Here is an 11,190-nt window from a genome sequence, read left to right as displayed (position 1 = left end):
AGACATATTTTTATAATTTTCATATATTTTTCAAACTTTCAAGTTCTTATTTAGGGGCGGATCCAGCCATTTTTAAAATGGGTTTCCCAACCAAGGATAAAAGAGGGGTTCCAACCATATGTCTTCATTCAAATGCTTTGATCGTCAAAAAATGGGGGTTCCAACATCACGGACCCCCCCCCCCCCCCCCCCCCCCCCCCTTTCTGTATCTGCCAGTGTTATTGAAGCGGTCAACACTTTAGACGGTGGGATAAAGGATGTGACTGTTTGCTACAATTATATGATATTGTATAGAAAACTAGTTAAACCGCTGTTCACCTTTTAAGAAAAATTATTGTCACTATCAAGTAAATCTACAACTTCTGATATATTTGTCATGTTGCATTGCCTTGACCTAATTTGTTGTCTGCTTTAATGATAATATTTGAAAAGTGGTTAATTTAGGAGCCATGATTTAATTAAGATAAATAGTTAGAACTGTTAGTAAACTTTCAGCAGTTCTGTCTATTGTGTATGATTCTGATGGAAATTGGGTTAAAATTCACAAAATGTAGAGGGGGAAAAAAGATTTAAATAGAATATTTTATCCAAGCATGCATCTTTATGAATACAGTATGTGGACAGAACTATAAAATTCATTTTCTTTTTCCCTTTGTATTTTATATTATTAAATCAACATATTTTCAAAAAAAGATTTTGAACTCATGTTTTTTCTCTGAATTTTATGAAATTTTAACTAATAAATTCAGAAACATAAAAAATATTTGTTGTTTTACTTTTTTATTTACTTTAACAAATGTGTATAGAATAAAAGGTAATATATTAAAATGTGACTTTAGTCTTTCATTTTTAAATTGTTTTAAATTTCCACTTAAAAAATAAAAAACTATGCCAAAGATCAAAAATCAGTTATCAAAAAACAGCATTGTGAAATTCATGTAAAACGTACGTAAAACATGTATTTTACATGTGTTTGTAAAAACACATGTTTTACACATGTGATATATTTCATGCGTTTTGTAACGCATATTTAATATATGTTTTTGCACGCCTGTTATACGCATGTTGAAAAAAACATGCATTGAACGCACAAAAACATACGTTTTACACACCAGACTCAAGCAAGCGAACAATAAGCCAGCGAACAATAAGATGCATCAAGCTAGCGAACAATAAGAAAACGCGCCAACATGATCATGCCTAAAAACCGAAGACTTGCATTAACACGAAACGTACTAATAAATCTGATGACAATAATTTTAATTGAGGTCCAAAGTTGAGTTAGGGTGACCCTACCACCTCCCAACTTTAATTCATAAAAAATTCCCTACGGCAAAGCTTTTGTCCAATCTAAGTACAAATGATAGGCAATTGCATAATGTTGCCTGGACGACTAAAGGACCCAGGTGGGTAAAGTTATGGAACTCCTATAAATGAGGTCCAAAATTTAGGTATGGAGATCTTACTCCAACAAATTTCAATTCGTGTAAAAATTTTCATCGGCCAAAGTTTTTCGCCCACATTAAGTACAACTGATTGATCATAGACTAAGGTTGCCCACACCCAAAGACCAAGATGGGTAAAGTTACGGTACCTTTACAACTTAGGTCCAAAGTTTGTAGACCATATCTCCTAACTTTAATTCGTAAAAAAAATCACAGCAAAGCTTTATCACTCTGGTAACAAATGATAGGCAATTGCCGACGGATACCTGGACCTACAGAACCTGCAGGTGAGCGAAGTTCCAGAACTTCTACAACTGTTTTTTTTATTTGGGGTTTACACACGTACCCTATCACATCCCTATTTTAATTTTTGTCAAAAAATCATAACAGCTAAGCTTTTTTTCTACATTAGGAACAAATGATAGGCAATTCCCTATTTGTTGCCTGGAATAGATGGTCCGGTTGGATAAATTCTCTGAACGTTTGCAACTGAGGTCCAAAGTTGGGATATAGAGACCTTTTTTCCCTCAAAACGTTAATTCGTAAAAAATATTCTCTACGCGGCAAAGAATGACCACACCAGGTACAGATGAAATTGCCTGGATAAGATGACCAAGGTGAGTTTAATTCACGGAACTACTGCAACTGAGGTTCAAAGTCGGGGTAAGGAGATCCTTCCGTCCAAAATTTAAAAATTTCCTACGACGAAGATCATGATAGGTAAGGCCTTTAAGTTGCCCGGACCAGACAGCAGAGGACGGTAAATTCACCGAATTTCTTCAACTGACTTGCAAAATTGAGGTATGGATACCCCTACCCTCCTAATTTTAATCCTTTAAACTGGGCATCGATGCCCCTACTACTTTGTTTTTGTTGTTCATATTTTTCCACGATATAAAAAAATATATCACATAAATCTACAGTACCATACTAGAAAAAAGACCAAATTATTATTATCAGCTTCTTTAGCAACATGTTTTTCAGTAACTAGATTACTTAGTCATACCAAGACGCTCTGTTATAAGTCCAGCTTAATAGACAGTTCTAGTTTTAACTTGAAATATTGTGTAATATTAAACACGCATTAACTATTATATCTAACCTGGCCTAAAGGATCAGTGTCGGCTTTTTTTAATATTTAACGTCTGTAGTACGTAGTCTTCCGCCGTCATCATCCGTTTACTTTTACAAAAAAATTTCCACATTATAAAGATCTTCTTATTTGATATTGTCGTCAGTTGACTATTTATATTTTGTTGGTTTGTGGAGATAAATTTCTATGTTTTGTTAAATCTTGAGTGTAAACAGCATTCCCTGCTATTTTATCAACAGTTACTTTTCAAGTAGGAATTATGTGTTGTGTGAAATGGCTTTCCGTACTTTCGGAAATAGTTCCTAACATAACATTTTTTGTAAAATAACGTAATAGACAATGTAAACACTATTCAAATGATTGCAATTCAAGACAAATGTGTTTGTGTGAATAAATGTCTTTTTGAGAAAGCAGATTTCATTCTTCTTTTTGTTAAAGGCTAGCGAACTATATTATGTATCAATGTACGGTGCGCAACTTTTTTATGAATTAAAGAAGGAAGGGGTTCGGTCACCATATCCCAACTTTGGACCTCAATAAAAAAAGTTCCGTAACTTTACCCACCTGGGTCTTTGGGTCCAGGCAAGCTTAGGCAATTGCCTATCAAATGTACCTAGTGTGGACAAAAGCTTTGCCGTATGGACTTTTTTATGATTAAAAGAAGGAAGGGGCAAGGGTCACCATATCCCAACTTTGGACCTCAATAAAAAAAGTTCTGTTACTTTACCCACCTGGGTCTTTGGGTCCAGGCAAGCTTAGGCAATTGCCTATCAAATGTACCTAGTGTGGACAGAAGCTTTGCCGTAGGGACTTTTTTATGAATTAAAGAAGGAAGGGGGTTGGGTCACCATATCCCAACTTTGGACCTCAATAAAAAAAGTTCCGTAACTTTACCCACCTTGGTCTTTGGGTCCAGGCAAGCTCAGGCAATTGCCTATCAAATGTTCCTAGTGTGGACAAAAGCTTTGCCGTAGGGAATTTTTTATGAATTAAAGAAGGAAGGGGTTGGGTCACCATATCCCAAATTTGGACCTCAATAAAAAAAGTTCCGTAACTTTACCAACCTGGGTCTTTGGGTCCAGGCAAGCTTAGGCAATTGCCTATCAAATGTACCTAGTGTGGATAAAAGCTTTGCCGTAGGGACCTTTTTATGAATTAAAGAAGGAAGGGGGTTTGGTCACCATATCCCAACTTTGGACTTCAATAAAAAAAGTTCCGTAACTTTACCCACCTGGGTCTTTGGGTCCAGGCAAGCTTAGGCAATTGCCTATCAAATGTACCTAGTGTGGACAAAAGCTTTGCCGTAGGGAAGTTTTTACAGATTATAGTTTTGAGGGGGTTGGGTCCAGATTTCACATCGTCTTGGATTCAAAAAAATTTGTCGTGTATATTAACAAGAATCTTTTTGTCATTTCGTTTTTTGTTCTATTTGTGTGTCACTCTTACACTCATCACTCTAGATCTTCCTATCGAAATATAATAAATAAATTACCAGTGTAACGACAAACTTATGAATAAAGAGAAAAATGTACTAGTTCTTTGACAAAAGAAGAAAATTGCGTATAATGGTTATCAGCTTTTATTTTTACAGAAAACTAACAAAAAATACTTGACGTTCCATAATCAGTCGGTTTTTTTCTTTTCTTTTCAAACGCATATATAAGGCAGAAGATTTAATTCTTTCGTTACACTAGTTTAGTATGAACTATTGCTGTTAATTGTTTCATTATTATAAAGACAACAAACCCATCTTTTATCAGAGAACATTAAAAAGAGAAAGGATCAGCTAAAAGGAATATAAGATGCCCGGCTTAAACAAAAATTGTATTAAATACACGAATAACTAATTATTTTTCTCTGTGTTAAAATGGAATTTCATTTCGTCTTCCTACTGGAAATTATTGTCATCAGATTTAAAAGGACGTTTCATGTTATTGCAAGTCTTCGGTTTTTAGGCATGATCATGTTGGCGCGTTTTCTTATTGTTCGCTGGCTTATTGTTCGCTAGCTTGATGCTTCCTTATTGTTCGCTGGCTTATTGTTCGCTAGCTTGAGTCTGGTGTTTTACACACTTTTTTTGTCCATGCGTAAAACATGCGTGGCACTTTTTGCTGTGTATAACTCCTCTTTCAGATTTGTTATACACGACTCTACAGACAACTCGAATTGACCGATGACGAAGGTTCTTGAATTAGAGCATACAGAAAAACATGGTTAAAAATTCATATTAGAAATGAGTAGGTACATGAATAATAGAAGTCGTTATCAAGACGAGGAGAGCAAAGTATACTAGCATCGCCTTTACAATTTATTAAAATGCATTACATTCATTTAAAAGGTGTACAATTTTTGTCTGCAACACGATATTCAATTTCAAAAATAGTTATAAATTCAGTATGAAAAAGTGTATCAGGTTTTATGGGGGAAAATGTTGAGGGAACGCAAATAACATAGAGTCCTTTTGGGTCCTAAATGCTCTTTAACTTCGTTCTTTATTTTGCCTTTTTAACTTTCAACTTTTTCGCTTCTGTTTGTTATTAGCTTATTAAATTATTTTTGTTCTTCTGTATGCCATTGACTTAATTACTATTCCTAAATTATATACCAAATTTGTACTCACCATAACCAAAACGATGGGTGTCACATTGGATGCAGAATCATCTTACCCATTCGGATCACGTAAGATCCCCACCCCAAATTTAGAAGAGCTCTTGTTTTTTATTCTTTAGCTTTCTATGAAGTAATTTTTATAATGTTTTGTCGGTTTTTTAAGGGGAGGTTGCCATGATGTTGTCGGTTTCTCTTCGACTTAACAGTTTTGATTGTCCCTTTGGTATATTTCGACTCTTTTTTAATTTTATTTTCATTCAAGAACGTTGTGATCCATTTTTGTTTGAAATTTTTGGATTTTGTGTTTCGTTCATATAGTAACAAGTTGAGTTGTTGTTTGCATATTTTGTTGGATTAGAGTCTTATCTTTTATGACTGTTTGTTCAAATGAGAATTCCAACTGTTTTCATCAATTCTATTTTTTGATGACGAGAAATTCATTTGTAAGAACCCATTTCCTTGTATAAACTATTCTAAAGATAATCTCAACTAATTAAAAAAGAAAGGTAGATATATCCAGCTAAACTTGGAATGCTAGCTTACTGGTTATAGAGTCATGAGCGATACTAGTTTACCGATGTTCAAATCTCGTAAATTGATTAGGAAGAGGCAAATCAAGGTAACCCACAGAAACCAACAGAAAATAAGGGATTCGGATGAACTTCAAACGGAATGACAACGAGCGTGTTGAAAGGGTAAGCGTTTCCTGCTTTGAGTGCATCATCCGCCATGCAAATTCATACTTAGTCAAAAGATCACAATCATGAATAGGTCACAATCCGTAAAATTACAGTACAGACTACTTTACTGGTATCTAAATATCTAAGAATGCGAAAACAAGGTTCGAAAACTCGCTTGTGGCACACCTCTCACATCGTACCGATCAACCAATTCGTGATGGTGACCGTTAAACGCATATAGTGTTGATTTAAGTTGATTTCATTTATAACACAGATCTCTCTCTTCCTTTGGTATATTAATTTCAATAAATCTTTTCAACTTTACGAAAAATAACAATTTCTGTTTTTAAGGTGGCTGGGGTGTCTTCCTCCATCTTGGATTTTGAAGTAGCAGATAGATAACAATTGGTCTAGATCTTTAAAGAAATGTGCAAATTTTGAGAGTAGTATGTAATTCATGTGTCAGACTTTTCATTTTTATATAGAAAATTATGTGTTATGTCATATTTACGGCTGAATTTTCTAAAAAAAACACAATATTTTTGTTTGATTCATTTTTTTCCAACAATGCCACATAAGGGGAGATAACTCAGATAAAGGAATTTTTACAATAGAGAGTGTTGTGAATTTGCCTATTTTAATATGTAGCAAGAAAACAAGTCTGGTGACCCCATTTTTTCTTTTTGCTATCTAAAAGCATGTTATAAGAGCTATCTTCTTACATTTAATCCTAAAATTCTATGGTGTAGTTTCCTTTTTATCACACAAAAATGTTTTTTCCATGCATAATCTATACAAAGTCTGACAATTTTGCACAACCTGTAGCTTGAAAAAAAGTCCGGTGACCCATACTTTTTATTATATTTTGGAAAAAAGCATGATAAAAACTTCATTTTGACAAATTATTAAATAATTCTTTGGATTTTAATTAAGACCCCCCATCCACCTTGATAAGAATTCTGCTGAGAATGCGGAGACGATTTTTCTATAAGCATGCATGGATATTTTCCACTTTTCGTAGCGACAATGATATCATTGTTTACTGGTTTATGACCTCACCAAAGTTGACTTGACACGAGATGCACGACGGTTGACACTAGGGAAACAGGAACTGTGTTCAGTCAAATATGTTTTGTGGGTTTGAAATCGCTTTTGCGTTAGTTTTATGTTTTGTTTCGTGTTAGTTTTTCATAGTATGTGATGTTTAATCGTCTTATTTTACCATGGTGTTTTCTTACCTTTTGTATTATAGTCCGTATTTTCTCGGGGAAAAGGCCATACGAGGTTTTTTCATCACATCGTGCGTTGTCCATCGCCCGTTGAGATGTGTTTTTTTTTAAATCTCCATACTAAAAAATCGATTTGATTTCAATTTGACACAATAGAGATTCCTGTTTTTCATGGAGGAAATGTTCACCAATTGACCTTTGAAAGTCATCAATAACATAACGAACAGCCAATGGAAAATATATCGAAAAACATGAAACAATTCAATTGAGAAAACTAACGGCCTCATTTATAACAAAACAATTTACGAAAAACAAATATGACAGACATGAACCAACGACAACTACTGCACTACAGGCTCGATCCAGACTTGAGACAGGCACATCAAGAATGTGGCGGCGTTACATTTTAAAAATGTTTGTGAGCGCTCAACCCTCCCCTAACCTGGGACAGTGGCGTAACAGCACAACATAAGAACAAACTATAACAATCAGTTGAAAAAGGTTTAACTCATCAGATCGGTACAAAGCAGAAAAACATCAAACAAAAGCACAGACCGGACGTGGCAGGGTATTTATCCACCCCATCCCTAAAAACAAAACCTCAACCTCTCATACCATTACACTAGATCGTTACAATTTTACAGACTCCATCAACCTCTCATACCATTACACTAGATCGTTACAATTTTACAGACTCCATCAACCTCTCATACCATTACACTAGATCGTTACAATTTTACCGACTCCATCAACCTATCATACCATTACACTAGATAGTTAATAACTCAATAACTAAAAAAAAGAAAATCTGTTGATCAGTATTTAGCATTCGTCATCAATACGCAATTGTCTTTACAGTCAATATGGCATGTTAATTTTAAAAGGCCTTTAGTTATGTAAGCTGTGAATAAAGTAGAAGATACTATACCATATTTTTGTTATCAATCCCAAATGCTTGATTTTGTAAAAATATAGTTTTCAGGAGTTACCTTTTTTGCATTAAGCCACTTTTCAAAAGAAAATTCGAAAATGGAGACTGGAAGTATTTCTAAGAAACTGTTTTTCTCTGCTTTCGTACCTTTCTTTCTTGCAAAAAATTAGAATATTGACAGAATTTATAAATGCTGTCAGGCACCGACCATTGAAAAACAATCGATTTGTTCAAGGACGTACGTATGTTAGTTATACGTCGTTGATTTGTTTAAAAAGAGAAATGAAAGAACTGTTTGTTTCTTTTGCAAATTAGTTTTAAAACAATATAAACAACACTAATGTCTACAAATCCTTACTCTAAACTGTTTGAGGAAAAATAGTTTTTCTTAAAAAAATAAATATGCTCCGCCTACACAAAATGAATGGTTGGTGAATTAGAACTATTTCTTCCTGTACTGTGCATGACGCTGCTACATGAAATCCAGTACCCTTTAGTATAGCTATCAATAGAACGAATAAAGGGGGTTATACATCAATTCGATAGTATCAATTTCAAATTCTAGATTTTTTTTAATTTCACCTAACTACATCATTAAGAGGTATTGGGTCTTACTCGCGCTTTTATTTACTTTTTGAGTTCTTAAGTAAAAGCTATATGTATACTTCTTTTTACTTGATTTCAATAATTGCGAAAACTTATTTATACAGTATTTCGGATAATGGGTTGTATTGTACTATAGTTATAACGATATGTTCCGAGGGTATAGCCCGAGGAAAATATGCTTGATTTTTAGGGTAAAAAAGGTAGATCAATTATTTGGAGGAGAACATTCAATATGATATATGTGCAGAATTTTAACTTTCTTTTTAAACGACAGCGTCCCCGGGCGTAAAAACCGAATTTAGACTTGTGTAAATTTCGGAAACATATACATTACATTATTTAACCAATGTGAAGCGTTCCGAATTCACTCCACATTTCTGGATTTATCCTCATTAGGAAATCAAGAAGAACGAATTTTCAAATGTTCAGGCAAAACAAATACTAGTAATACCTTTTTGAACTATAAAGCCAAAACGATCCTTAGGGCAGAATACACACAAGAGCTAACAGTTCACCTTTTATTATGTTCAATCATTTTGAAAGTCAAACGTAACTTACTATATTTGATGGATTTAATTAGCAGCTAGACATTTAAAACAAAATATTTCCTTTTGAAGCCGAGGACAACAGAGTTTACTTCGTCGTAGCAAACAATTGATTAGGTGATACATAGCAGTGGATTATCAGTAAAACACAAATGACATACACTGACTGGACACGAGATCAACCAGAAGAAAAAGGCGAGCAATGTGTTACCATTGCATAAATGAAAAGAATACAATGACTAAAGAAAAGACATGACGACCCGTGTAGCGATATGCTTTATTTCAGCTGCAAAAGCTCGATCCCAATAGGGAACATGCCAATAATGTGATATACAATGGTTCTCTTAAAAGTTAGAGTAACATTCAAAAAGTGAAACATCGAAAATAGAATAAAGTATATTACTAGATTTTTTTTTTTTTTTTACTTTTATCTAACGATATTAAATACATTGAATATCACATGAATGCCGGGATTGGTGAGATGTGTTGCATTTTGCATAAAATTATATATATTCTTGTTGATTAACTACCCAATCTGAACTAAGGACCGAAACGTTAAATATGTTTTTAGATGTATTAAGAATAAAATTTTGATAATGTGATGGTGACAAATAAAAAATGAATCATTAACTCATTATTCATTTATCAACGTGAAATTTTTGAGTTTTATAAAAATTGATAATTACCACGTGGATCACTGTTTACATATTACTCGGAAGAAATCATTCCGAGTATTCTTTATTTTGATTGGTTAACATGTTACCTGGATATAGGACGCTCACATATATTTCTTTGTTTCGGGATTCGCGGCACATTTGAAATTTATTGTTGAAATTTTTTAAGAAATGTTTATCCAGGAGTTTGATGATTTCAAAAACAGCCACTTGAACAAGGAAAGGCAACATGACCACGAAAACAAATTAGAAAGAAAATCTTTTCTGTTTTTCTTCCTTTTCAAGTAATGCATTCGGTTTATTTACAAAGATGGCGCCTAGTCATAAAGTATGCAAGAATTTCTGCAACATTTTCAACATAAAATCAGATCTTTCATTGTGGCCGCCGATTATCAAGTGCATCTGGACATTTTTTATTTTTTGTTTCAAAGATTGCTTTATCAGAAAGTTCACCGACAATGACTTACATATGTACATGTACTTTATTAAGTCAATAATTAATCTAATTCCAAGTCGGAAAAGATAATTGTCGTATTTATTAAGTCGTTGTATATGTGTTTCACACACTTCTGAATTTGTATGTTTCCATACAGGAAACGCGAAGTTGTATCCTTACTACTTAGTAATTGTCGGCTGTAATAAATGGGCAATTGAATTTAAATTTAAACTGGCAACTATAAAATTGTCCTTTAAAGTTTTGTTGATAAAAATATGTTCCATTGACAATAAATTGGGTACAGCCAAAATGTATTCTTCAGATCATGGCATGAAACAAATCCATGACACATTTGAAAGCGAATGTCTATCAGAATCATTTAAAATGTATAGGGGATACAAAATCACAACATGCAGTTAACACAGTATTTCTTTCTGATGTAATGATACAAGCATAGTTTTGAAAGTTTGAGGAATTGGATAAGAGTTATATGTTGTAATATTCAATGATAGGAAATTTTTATCTTTGCTTGCCATGGGTAACATCTGGTCCTCTCCTTTTAACCATTGACAGACTAAGTCAAAAAATGTTTGGATCTACGATTTCCATTGCTCGCATTTGTAATAAGCTGCATCCCGGCAATCAAAAATCGCCTTTAAGATGGTCACGTGCAAATATAGAAAAGTGCCACTTGCAGATCATGCCACGAGTCTTTACCCTTAAAACATGCATATAGACTATATTTAGTGACACTTTTTAACCCTTCTGGAGAACCTGAGATCAATCCCGGTTGTTGGTGGGGTTCGTGTTGCATAGTCTTTAGTTGTTGTGTTGTGTTTTATTAAGTGTTGTTTTCACTGTTGGTCGTTTTTCGTTTTTTATCGTTGCTTTTCAGTTTGTTTTTAACTTATTAGTTTGAATATCCCTTTGGTATATTTCGC

Source organism: Mytilus californianus, unplaced genomic scaffold, assembly GCF_021869535.1.
Source record: "Mytilus californianus isolate M0D057914Y unplaced genomic scaffold, xbMytCali1.0.p SCAF_9, whole genome shotgun sequence".
Lineage (NCBI taxonomy): Eukaryota > Metazoa > Mollusca > Bivalvia > Mytilida > Mytilidae > Mytilus > Mytilus californianus.
The sequence above is the reverse complement of the archived record's forward strand: the minus strand, read 5'-3'. Positions refer to the sequence as shown.